The 12,895-nt window shown below is 35.4% G+C and overlaps 1 long non-coding RNA gene across 1 annotated transcript; it reads right to left on the bottom strand.

Annotated features, from left to right (window-relative positions):
• Nucleotides 1-4,962: 4,962 nt before the first annotated feature.
• LOC134153767 (uncharacterized) lies at nt 4,963-10,640 on the bottom strand. The gene is made up of 4 exons (XR_009961227.1): nt 10,605-10,640; nt 9,838-9,936; nt 7,265-7,378; nt 4,963-5,549 (listed from the first exon to the last, which is right to left on the bottom strand). It is a non-coding gene; the product is annotated as an uncharacterized LOC134153767 (long non-coding RNA).
• Between the last annotated feature and the right edge of the window lie 2,255 nt (nt 10,641-12,895).

The following is a 12,895-nucleotide window of genomic DNA, read 5'->3' as shown; positions in this document are numbered from 1 at the left end:
GAGTTTGCATAAGTGGAGCACAACTAAATTAGGAAATTTTTCTTGAATTAAATCAATATACAATGCTGTTATATGACCTAATCATTCTCATAACCATTCCAAACTACGTTGTTATACTGACACTGCTAATAAATAAATAAATAAATAAATAAATAACAGTGATCATTAATCAAATCCCTGTTTTCAGGTCCATATCTTTATCTGAGATGAAGGAGATGAAGGGCTTTGCTAAAAATGTATAGTAAAATTAATTTATATCTGAATATCGGTGGCATAACAATAAAATTTTCAGATGCCGTTTTGATCCAGCATAACCTTTAGAAACTCACCACTCAGCATTACAATGACTTACTGTATATCAGTTATCTATCTCCCGCTAGTCATTCTATTTAACTGTGGTCTATCATTACCCTTTCTTAGTTTTATTGAAGTTATTTTCATTTCTGCACTTGGAAGTGACCAGGAATCAGTGCTTCCCAACTTCCACTTTCCTTTATCATCTTTTTTATCCAAGGTACATGTTTCCTTTCCAAAATTATGCATAATTCCAGATGACTGAACTAATCTAAGGATTTTTCTGTAAATTTGGATTGTAGAGAAATATTCTCATGCATCCTATTTTTATTAATCCAATAAACATATTTGCATTTCATCTGTTCAAGACCATATTTCTAACTCTTTTTTCTTTCCTCTTTTTTTTTTTTTTTTTTTAACTGAGATAACAGTAAAAAAAAATATGGTCACTTGCCACCGTGACCATAGGAAAAAAAGTACAGTAATATCAGTGTTATCTGAAACTAACAAAAAGGAATCAACCTGTGAAAATGACAGGGGTGGAAAGGGTTTAAAGGTACTCATAAGGGAAACACAAAAGGGCAAAAGGAGTCTTCTGTATTTTCTCAAATGGGGAAATTAATTTCTGAACATACACACTCCTGCTATGTTGCATTACACAGGAAGAAACAATAAAGATAGATATAACCACAGACAGATACGGATATAGATGATACAAATAGATATATATGAGGGTAAATCATTACTCCTTATTACTCCCCACAAACAAGTTCAGCAGTATATTGGTATATATAGTTGCTACTATATGATAACAGAGGAATTACACCAGTTCCTCAAGAATGTTTCCAGTTTGAGAAAGTTTCCCAATATAAGACTAATCAAGTCAACTTTAGCAAATGTTCCTGTCAGTACTTCCCCAAAGTTTGCCATTAGATGGTTCTTTAAATGATGCCAGAGTTTCCACTTTCCAGAATAAAAAAGGTTTATTTTTATGACTTGTGGGATGAAGCCTTGAACCTCAAATTTCCAGGACTGCCCCTAAATAACTTGGTTTATTTAGATCTGCAAAGTGGATGTGGACTGCTGTCTGGAAACACTTTAAGAGGGTAAAAGCAAATAGAAAGAGAAAACTGCTATTATGTTAAAGGACAATGAATATGCCCACAGTGACAAAACATGCAGCTCCTGAGGCCCCTTGCCTTTTTTTCAGAGACATTAAACCTTGACTGATCATGTAGTTATGGCACAGTAAGTCTTTCCAATGAGTTCTTCCAATGAATTTTAAATGTTTTTTTTCATGCTAACAATAATTGATACACACAATTCATGCAATCCTGTATTCCAGAATCAGCCCCACTTATCACTGCTATCTATGCTGAGACAGGAAAAAAGTATCAATTGCAGTTAAAACTTGTCATTTTTCCTAACCACTTCTGCCAGTTAATTTGGAGTGGATTTACATCGGACGTATTCTCATGTCCTACTGTTGCTCACATGGATTGGAAATTTTGAAGACCATTGATATCATAAAGGTGTTTGCATGTACTCCATGAAATCTATGAGGGCAGGAAGCACCCCTGAGCACACCTATTGTCCAGTCTTATCCTATGTCAATTCAATCTCCATTGTACAGCTTGATTACTTAAACATAAATGTAGCATAGCTGTAGCTAGCCAAGAGAGTATTTCTTTGGTGGAGGAAAATCAGTATGCAGCTGATAAAACCAAATCTTTTGAAAGCATTCCCAGCATTAGCATAGCAGGACATGTTGGAATGGGGTATAGAAGAAATGAATTTCTTTGACAGCAAGCTACATTGCAGTAGACTTTAAAAGTATACCACAGACCACTAAAAAAATTATAATTCTAAATTATTTCGAAGTCAGTATAGTTTAAGAACTAGCTTCCATCCTGTACAACTTCTTAGCTGGAACAAGACCCCTCAATTCAGTTTTCTTAAAATGTGGTTGTGTTACAGTTGGATAAGTCTGTAGTAAAGTTGTAAACTTCAATAAATATTAAAAGTGTAAATAATTTTTGACTAATCTTTGAGATCTTACCTGTTATAACACTTACAGATTCTCAGAATATAATTGAATTTAGATTTTACCAAACTACAGTTATAACACTAGAATATATTTAAATATGGACTTAAGTTAGAATCTACTATTCTAAGTCATCTATGAGAGACCATTACGAGATTTTGAGTTAAATGTCCAGCAAAGAATTTGATAGAACTCTTCCTGCCATGATCTCAAATTAATCTATTGCAAAGGAATTTTATTTTTTATTTTCTCACTTCGTATTTGATAAGCACCTTATTACGCAAAAATGAGATACAACAAAATTAAGATACTCAGAATGCAAAGGACAGACCTCAGATCCATACAAAACCAATTTTAGATTAGGTTCCCATTCCTCCTTGACATAAATGCCTTCCTTAAGAAATCTGTTCTGTTTCATAGAAGTCATTAAAGAAATATTAGGCATTAGTGATTTAATTTGCATAGTCCAATTGGATATCATCCTTCTATTTGAAAAATAAAAATGAATCAGTATGAGCAAAGAGAAAAATACATTTGCAGGCAAAAGTACTTTACTCCTTTGCTCCTATAAACTATATTTTGATTAAAATTAAAACTTTCTTTTAGTATCAGCAAAAATAACAGTAAGGCTTCTAATTAAAATTGTCTTTCAGTCACAGTCAGTCACTGTGCTCTTTATGATGTTTTGAGACAAAAGCCTTGTGAGATGTGTAAATGGGCTATACACCTGAGCTATATTTTAAGTTTCAAAAAAGTGTAATGCCATATAGTCACATACCAGAAAATATTTCAGCATACCAAAATACAACTATGTGTTACAAGTTGGGATGAAATCTGACCAATGTACGTACAATATGCAGGTCTCTCTTTACCGCAGTGTTGATTAGTATTTTCATACTGTTGGTACCTTTTCATGTTTTCAGGGCTTGATTCTCATGTGACCTAAGTTGATGTAATTCCATTGCTTTCCCTGAAGTCACACCAAGTTTCATCAGGTGAGTTACAATAGTCATCTAACCAAATCTATCAGGAATGATGAAATACTCATCTACCTTCTTCATCATACAACTTGGTGTACTTCAGTCAGGAGACAGATTAATTCAAAAACTTTGACATACCAGAGGCCAAAGAATACTGGCCTCATTTCTTATTAAAAGTGATAACATGCGAATAAACAATGTTAAAGGTCAAGAAGAAATCTCAACAAATGCTTCAACATATGCTTGAAAAGTTTTGCCATTATATTTATATCTGATAGACATAATGACTTCTAAAACTAAAAGGCAAAATTTCAAATTATGTAGCTAAGTCCTTAATGAAACACTAAGAACAGGAGAGACAAAGAGGATCATAGAGTAGGAAATACAGTCTAGGTGAGAATATGGAGCAGAGAAAAAAAGTTTATTTTTCTATCAAATCAGAAAACAATTAAATCTCAAAACAAATGTAAAAGCTATACTTGTTACAGGCATGTATTTCAGCATTGCTTCTTATTAAACGTAACAAAATTATCCTGGCCACAATTCTATTCTCAGTTGTTCATAACGGAATAACAGTTCTCTGACAAAGTAAGATTTTACAGACAAGCTTCCTCAGGCTCACTTTATTAAAAAAAAAAAAATCAGTCAAAACGTTTGCTTTGAATAAAAAAAGTACAATAAAACGTATTGTTATGCTCACAAAAACCTGTGGCGACCTTTTCTCTGAAAGAGTATAACACTTCAATTTTTTTAGCAGAGGAAAGAAAGAAAGGAGTGCATGAAGTGCCATGCACAAGTGTTTCAGCTGGACACAACTGGTAAACAGAATGGTGGTAGTACCAGACTAATTTAGAAGAGGAAAAAGCATGGTGAGCAGATGATCCATTGAGGACTCAAGACCTAGTCACACCTTATGTTCACTCATCACAATGTGGTATGCCAATGCCCTGTTCTTGAACACTGGCCCAACGCCCCAAAGGATGAAGCAATAGACTAAAATTTAACAAGGGACAAAGATTTTTATATAGACATATAGCACTTAAAAGCAATCTTGGCATTTGGGGCATGATAGACCTAATCTTTCTCTGTTTTTTCCCAGCTGCTTGAGAGCAGAGTATGGAAAGATGCTAGAAAATACGGGAAATGGAAATTCTTGTATAAATTCTGGAGCACCTAGTGGCCTCCAGAATTTATAAGAGGAAGCTATTTTATTTGAACATTAAAAACAGAAAGCTTGGACATAGGTAGGAAAGATCCAGAGTTGAACAAAGGGAACAAGAACTCTGGAGCAGAGAAGTGAATGCAGTATAAGGAAATAGTGAATGGACTGGAAAATTGAGAGACAGACTTGGTGCTGCAAGAATGGAAGTGGGAGAGGAAGCCAGGCTTTTTAGAAGGGCAAATCTTGGTGGGGCTGCTTGGAAATGAATTGGGAGAGCATAAGGAAGGACACTTACATCTGTATGTTACTTCAAGGGAAGAAGTAATCTGTTGCAAGCATTTCATTTACTATAGTTATGCGATGAGTCGAATACTTGCATAACTCAGAGCACAAGAATCAGTTGCATGATTTTTGTAAAACTTTTCCAATCTAGTTATCTTTTAATGCTACTGTAGATGATTTTGTTGTAGATTGTTTTGTTTGTGGGTATAATTCGTGACCCAAATTCAGTTGAATGGGTAGTCCAAAGAATCATGGATTTTTTTAAAATAGGACACTCGGATTTGCTTGTTCATAACACAACCAGTTTTATTGACTTTTGTGCAAATAGAAATGTTGGAAATCCTGACTTGAAGAGAGCAGCATGCAAGCTGCTTGGTGCTTCTGAAAGAGAAATCTCTATGTCTTCCCTCGCAGGGGCTCCAGCTAAAACCATAAAACAGTCAGATTTACTCTCTTGAACTTTTCCATAACTAAGGGTCTTTTCAGAGGATTTGTAGAAAGAACAGCAGGAACAGGAAAGCATAATGGTGTAGAAGTCCCAGAAGCAGCAAAGCAACATTTCAATAGAAGAGGGCAGAAACTGATAAAATAGATCTGGCAGAGACAAGACAGGACAAAACAGAAAGTTACAGAAAGTTACAAAACAAAGAAAAAAAGAATGCTATGGTGAAGGAATAAATGTCTTGAAAGGAGAAACAGTAACAACAGCCTTGCCTGACTTCCTCCCAGGTAAGGCCTGTTAGCAATTACTAGATGAGCTACTTTTCAGCTAGGCCCTGGTGCTCACCTGTGGGGAACAAGACAGAAGTTGAAAAGGAGACAGACACCAAGACACTTTCGAGCATGTACAGAGTCTAATTTTAAACCTACAGTGAATTTCTACTTTAAGTTCCTAAGGGGCTGGGCAGTACAAGGGGGTAGGCAAGCTGTGTATGCCTGCTGCGCCTTTGGCAAAACTAAGGTGTAAGTTTTGATGTAGGCAGAACATGTCATCTTGACCTTGCCTCAGTCAATGCCACTTCCCAATCAGGCAATGTGTTCCTACTATCTCAAATATGAAAATTCAAATCTTGTATTTCATTTTTCCTCCCCTTTTAAATAAGAAAGGCAAAGTGATTTCCTTCCTTTCTCACATTTTTCTTGTATACTCTATAGTCTATAGTTTTATTTATTTTTGGTCTTTTGCTATCTCTCAATTTCTTTCTACAGCTAGCTTAGTCTTTTTGTATTACATATTTCCAGTTGTCAACATAGTTACAGACCTCAATAGCCTGCAGCTACAACTATATATGCACTACATAAAGTGAGGGACTGTTTTGGGAGTGTTTTCCCTATTCCACTCAACCCTAAAATTTGACCTAGTAGCAGTAAAAAAAAAAGAGCACAGTTGGATAAATAGTTTTACACATAAAAACAGGTTTCTCTGTGGTTTTAACTAACTTAACAATTCAAAGGTCTGCCTCATATACCACTGTAAGCATATGCTTGTCATGAAAACCTCATAATTCTTGGGTGTTAAAGAAATCTGCCAGTGCTGGGAAGCCGAGGTGAAATTTGAAGAGCTTTCAAGGGATGATTATTCACAGTATGTGTTTTATACGTATCCTATATTGCTTTACATCTGAAGCCAGTCTGAAATAATTGCACTTATTATAAATTACAAAAATGGTATAGTATTTTCTTTCTTTATGGACTTGTCATCCTAGTGCTACTTTTCTCTCCCCTATATTCTTTGACACTTGCGTGAGCAGCAACACATGCTGGTGCTCGATAAGTCAACTTTTGCGGTAACTTGCCAGTGCCAAGCATAGTCAGGATTTACCGACATGAGACTGTAAGATTATTTTAAGCACTAAGGTTAGTTTCCAGTTCTCCATTTTCCCACAATGATTCTTCCTCAAAAGCACTCTCTGTAGAGAGAAAACCTTTTCTGTGGGATAGGCTAACATTTGTCACATACAGATTTGTTATTTGCTGTATCCACCAAAAAGGAAATCTCCCTGCTGCCATGTTAAATTATTGAGGAAGACAAGAGACTGTATAACCCTAAGTTTTTCATTTCCTTTTTTTTTTTTTTTTTTTTTGACAGTTAATCCAATAAAAGATATTGGATTTTGTAGGCTCTACCTACAAAACTTTATTTTCTTTAGCAATTGAAGTAATATTAAGCTATCAAAATAGTTTAAATAATTTATACATAAGGGAAGCCGCTAATTTTATCTTTAAAATTCTAGTAATTTTCTCATACTGGGTGGATCTTTAGCTCATGAACTTCAGCGATTCTTTGCAGGCTCTGCAGCTCAGCTAGTGCAATACGACAGACAGTTGTGCTATTTCTGGTTGAACAGTGCCATCCTGTGGCTCATTAGTCTAAGAATTCTTGCTAGTAACAGACCTACTGCATGCAATGGGCTTTATACTGGAGCAGGTTTTATAGTAAATATATTCTGAACTCAAAACAGTTATCAAACAGGGAATTTATTAACAATTTTGTAAACTTACCTAGCCCAAAATAACTAAGTTGCAGTGACTCGTCAATTTATCCTAAGAACATATTAACTTGGTCTCCAGCGTCAACATTTATTAAGTAAGATTTATTAAAACCTTCATAAGGTACTGAAAAAATAAAGAGAATAAATAAACGTTATAATTCAATGGATAGAATGAATTTGCATTGTCTAATTTTAATTAACTATTACTACACATAAGCACTACAGCTAAGCTGACAGAAATTATAAATTGATAGGCTATAAGAATTGATAGAAATTATAGTTGTGCTTTGTGTGTTTTAATTTTGCATTTCTAATAACCCAGTACAAGAAAATAAGAGAAGTTTTACTGGAACAGGTCACAATAGTGTCCTGTCCAGTATCCCATCTTTGACAAATATCAACAACAAATGCAACCAAAAGTACAAAAATAAGCTAAACCTTGAGTGAAAACATTCTCTGCAACACACTTTTTGAGCAATTAGCAGCTCAGGAACTTTCTGAGTTTGTGTTTAACAGAGCTAAAGGGATATTTCTATTATGAATTTTTCCAATTACTTTTTTAACCAAAGCAGAATTTTAAAATCCAAAATATGTTGCAAGAAGGAGTTTCACAGTTTAACTTCACTATATCAAGTAGCCTCTCCTTTTTCTTTATCTCTCTTTATGCATTTCAGTATGTACACATAAAGAGTGATATACATATATGTAATCAGATTACCAATTCTGTGTTGAACATCACGCTTGTCTGCTCTCTCTGTTACCATTAGGAGCTTGCCACCTTATTTGACACCTAAATTCACGACAAAATTGAGATCAATGTGAGGTCAATACCCCAAGTAAATTATTAATTATTTTAGCGTATTAGTGTTTAGTGTATTAATTATTTTAGTATTATTAATTATTTTGGTCAGAAGCTGGTTCTTCTCTCAAGACAGAAACCACCTTTGTAGGCCACCTCTGCCTGTGATTTAATTGATGAAAGAGTTGCAAACAAAATTGGATTATTATTTTTCATTTCTATTTTCAGTTATTTTGTGACACTGGAAAATAATTTCCATCAGAAAGCTCAGTTCTGGTGGGGGCTGTGATTCATAATGACCTAGGTCCCAAAGAGCTGGTGCAAAGTGTTTTGAGATGCAAACTTCATGAAAACAAAAAGAAAAAAAAGTAGAGTAGGCCTTCTATCTGCAAGCTTAAATGAAGACAGCCCACCAGACCTTTTTCTTCTTCCTTCTGCTTGAAAATATCAAAAGTAAAAAGATCATGAGAAGCATATAAAAGAAGCTGTGTGAGAGATGGGAGGTATATGTGGGTTTTGTTTTCAGATTCATTTTCAGAGAAACATTCATTTTCAGAGAGATTGTTTTCCAATCTATATCTAATCTTACTAATTTCAAACTTACATTTCCTCAGGTCTTTGGATGACAATGGGATGAACGAAAAGACTGGTCTTTTCAGTCACATACATTGATCTCTTTTTGACTAGTTTATAGAACTTATTTTGTAACTGTTAGTGAATGGTTAGGGAGCGCACAGTTTTAAGAGCTGAAAGAATTTGTGCCCATATCCAAAGAGATTTTGCCAGAATGACATGAATGGAATTAAAGAACTACTTTCACCTATTTCAGTGTCAAGTGTATCTTAATATAAAACACTTTTGGATTTAAAGTCAATTATTTTTTGATGATTTCATTTCAATTTTTGTATACTGAATATATCTATACTGTGGGTTTTTTGACTAGTATGAAAAGTAATCATGACAAAAATAAAATGCCTTATGAGCACAAGCAACCAGAGCTGCTGGGACATATAAAATTATGATGTAGAAAATTATGATACAGAAAATTGTTTGCTTAAGAACTGTAGGTAAATGTTTGGACATCTCTGAAGTGTGGAAACAGTTTAAAATCAAGTTGCTGAAAATATCACAGAAGTTCAGTGTGGACCACATTCAGTTTTCTTTCAAGTTAAAACAGCTTATTTCTTGCTTTTTTTTCATACGTGTCTATCTACTTGTCTCTGTTGTATACTCTAGTTGTACTGACTTGGAGAACTTACAGACTTGTATACATTTTATAAGTCCCAGTCATTTGGGGAACTCTCTTTTTCTCTTTATGTACATGCAATCAGGTTACCAACTGTTGAACCTAAGGCTTGTCTACTTTCTCTGTTACCTTTTTACTCTGTTTTGGACATGAATACAAAGGATCATGAAACAGACCAGTAATAAAGAGCTACAAATCTTCTCAGATGACACCTGCTTTTACACACCATAGAGCTGACTGCTTAGGAGAACCAGTGTAACCCTATTGGCTGGTAAGTCTAGAGTTACCCAGCTAAGCAATTTGAACATTTCAATAGAAAAGATCTCTCTCCCGACGTTTGAAAAAGAAAGCACTACCAGATGCTCTCTGGCAGGAAAAGAAAATTCTAAGAGATTTGTATTCCAAAGGCAGGTGGGGCAGGAGAAAAAACAGGGGATCCGAGTGCACGTAAGATTTTGAACATTCTAACTAGTGAGAAAAAACAAGGAAGGGGATAATTATAGATGCTTGATTGAGGTTTGAACTACTGTTTACTCACCCTTGAGCTCCTCAATCTTGAGATGTCACCACCTCCAGTCCTAGTTCTGAGAAGAGATGCTGCATTTCACTTCCTCCGCAAAGGGGATGTCAGAGCCAGCTGTAATTAGGGGTAAACACTTTCAACCCTCCCATTGGTGTGTATTGACAGCAGTTTGAAAAGCACTGGTCTAAACTATTTTGCCTGAGTAAACTAGACTGTGTACATGGCTGCAGTTCTAAGAAAGGATGCACTTAAGCAATGGGGATGTTTGCATGGGATCAGCATTTGAGCTGGAGTGCCTCATTCAGCTGAGCCCTGAGATTACATTTCTGCGAAGCCCTGAAAGTCAGTCTGTGCTCACAAAGTAGTTAGAATGCACTTTGAAGCAAAACTTAGGATCCCAGGAGTCCAGTGTGGCAAATTCAGCAGGCGAAGATTTAGGTGAGCTGTGGCATCAGCAATGACCTGGGCAGCATCTGAGGTTTCTGTACTAGATCATAAATTTTTCTTTCTCTACTTCTTCAAGGCAGAAAAAAAGAACTTTAGCAGAAACAACACTGTGTCTGTGTTTAGGAGAAGTAATTATTTTGGAAAGGCTAAATTGGAGAAATGACCTTTGCAGATAACTTTGACTGCAGGGAGGTAAGTGATGATTCTACTAACAACGGCTGCCTTAGCAGGAAAAAAGTCATGAAATCTTAGGCGTGAAGACAAGTTTAAAAGACTTCTGACACAGGCACTGGATTTCCTTTTCATGAAAAAAACAACCATGCACTGATTCTTACCTTTATTTTCCATTCTGCCCCAGGACCTATGCTAGATCCCTTCTTTTATATCATGTAATCCTTGCTAATTGCCTAAACAAGTAGAGCAGAAAAGCACAATACAAATAAATAAAACCATTTGTCTTCTCATTAGAAGCAAAAAGAGGATAAACATCCCTATTTTTTCTCAAAATCTCCTAAGATATTTTTTCCCTTACTCTTCCCGTCAACACTTTAATTTCTAGTGAATTTGATGGAAAAAAAGAAAGAATCTTATGGTTAAGAAAATAAGTAAAACCCCATTCTACAAACAAAACAGTTTGGATAATTTTCACACAAGCCTCAATAACTGAGTGTAAGCCTGTGACAAAACCTTTAGATATCTTCACAGTTAACTTGTACTTGTCATTCCTAGCTTTTGCTGAATTCAACATGAATAACTGACTCAGATACAAACTGAAATTCTTGCACAAGTTAACTGTTTCATCCAAAAATAGCATAAGTAATCTGTACTTCAGCAATATCTTTATTCTAAATTGCTGAGGAAGCATTTTGAATGCTATTTAAAACCTTTTTTTCTTGCCTCTCATAGATGAGAATTTCCATGATGCAAGAATTATTTTTGGGGTTTATGGCAATGAGTAATTTATACAAGAAAAGAAAATAGAGGGACTTTATTGTTCATTGTTATGTCTTATTTAGATAAATACTTAGTTTCTAATTCAATTCATTGTAAGGAATTTCTCAGTTTAGTCTTTTACTATTTTAAAAGCCACCTACCGATAATTCAGTAAAAAGAGGAAGGCTATTTCCTAACTAGGCTATTTCCTAACTAGGGCTTCAGCTCTTGAAGACATGAGATACAATTCAGAACAGTGACAGACAGATGACACTTGACAAGGACAGAAGCCTGACCAGCAGAAAAAGGTTTCTGTTCTCGAGGGGATTACATGCAAATAATGAGGTTCCTTTTTTTTTTTTTTTTTTTTTTTTACTCTACAGATATGGAATAGTTTACCTTGCAAAAATATGTAGACATCTCTGCAAAGAAACTTTTCATTTTGAAACCATTAAGATAACAGATAGGGAAACAAACTAAGAATTTTAACACTTTACTTTTTGATGATGATTAATTATTAGTGGTAATTTAAGTAGGTGTTGTTATATTTATTTGAAGCATCCCAGATCAAGAAATTGTGCAATAAAAAAGCTCCTAGATAGCTGTATCTCCTAGTGGCTTTATTTCTGAGAGTCTTTATAAGCTAAATCTTCCTCTGCTCTGCTCTCTTCTCCCTTCCATTCAGCCTTTCTAGATAAATGAAGACAATATTTTTCTTTGTACCAATTGGAAAAAAAATGGGTAGTTTAAATATATCAGATAAAAAACACATTTAAAGATTTTTGAAGCCCTGAAGTATTTAATTTGAAAAATTCAATTGTATTACTTTACTGATATATGTCATGAGTACAGTTTCAAGTTCTATTAGATTTACATAGAAACCCAATAAAAAACTTCCCTATTTCCAAACCAAAAGATACAGCTGAGTATAGAGTTGTACTCCTTGAGCTAACTACAGTTATGAGTAAGCTCTCTAACTGAATTCTGTTATTCAGTTTCCGCTTTTCAGTCAAGTTCAGTGTTGCTTAGCCAGTAAGTTAGATGTTAATTTCTTTTAAAACTGCATCTCATTTGTCAAACAATATTTTTAAGGTCTGACTTTGTACTGAACCACTATCCAGCTGATCAGTATCTTAGTAGACCTAGAGGAAACTTCCCTATCACAATTCTTCCAAAATATTGCTGTGTATGGCTCAAAGGATGCTATGGATCTTATCTGCTTATAGCAAATAAATAGGCAACTTCTAGACTGACATTCATAGAATCATAGAATCAGTAAGGTTGGAAGGGACCTCTGGAGATCATCTAGTCCAACCCCCTTGCTCAGCAGGGTCACCTACAGCGTGTTAGACAGGGTTGCATCCAGGCGGGCCTTGAAGATCTCCAGAGAAGGCAACCACAACCTCTCTGGGCAACCTGGTCCAGTGCTCTGTCACTCTCACAGGGAAGAAATTCCCCCTCATGGTCAGGTGGAACTTCCTGTGCTTCAATTTCTGCCCATTGCTTCTTGTCCTGTCACACAGGACAGCTGAAGAGTCTGATCCCATCCTCTTGACATCCTCCCTCCAGGTACTTGTACACATTGATCAGATCCCCCATCAGTCTTCTCTTCCCCAGGCTAAAGAGGCCCAGCTCTCGCAGCCATTCCTCATACAGTAGATGCTCCAGCCCTCTGATCATCTTTGTAGCCCTA

Source organism: Rhea pennata, chromosome Z, assembly GCF_028389875.1.
Source record: "Rhea pennata isolate bPtePen1 chromosome Z, bPtePen1.pri, whole genome shotgun sequence".
In the NCBI taxonomy this organism is placed as follows: domain Eukaryota; kingdom Metazoa; phylum Chordata; class Aves; order Rheiformes; family Rheidae; genus Rhea; species Rhea pennata.
The sequence above is the reverse complement of the archived record's forward strand: the minus strand, read 5'-3'. Positions and strand labels throughout refer to the sequence as shown.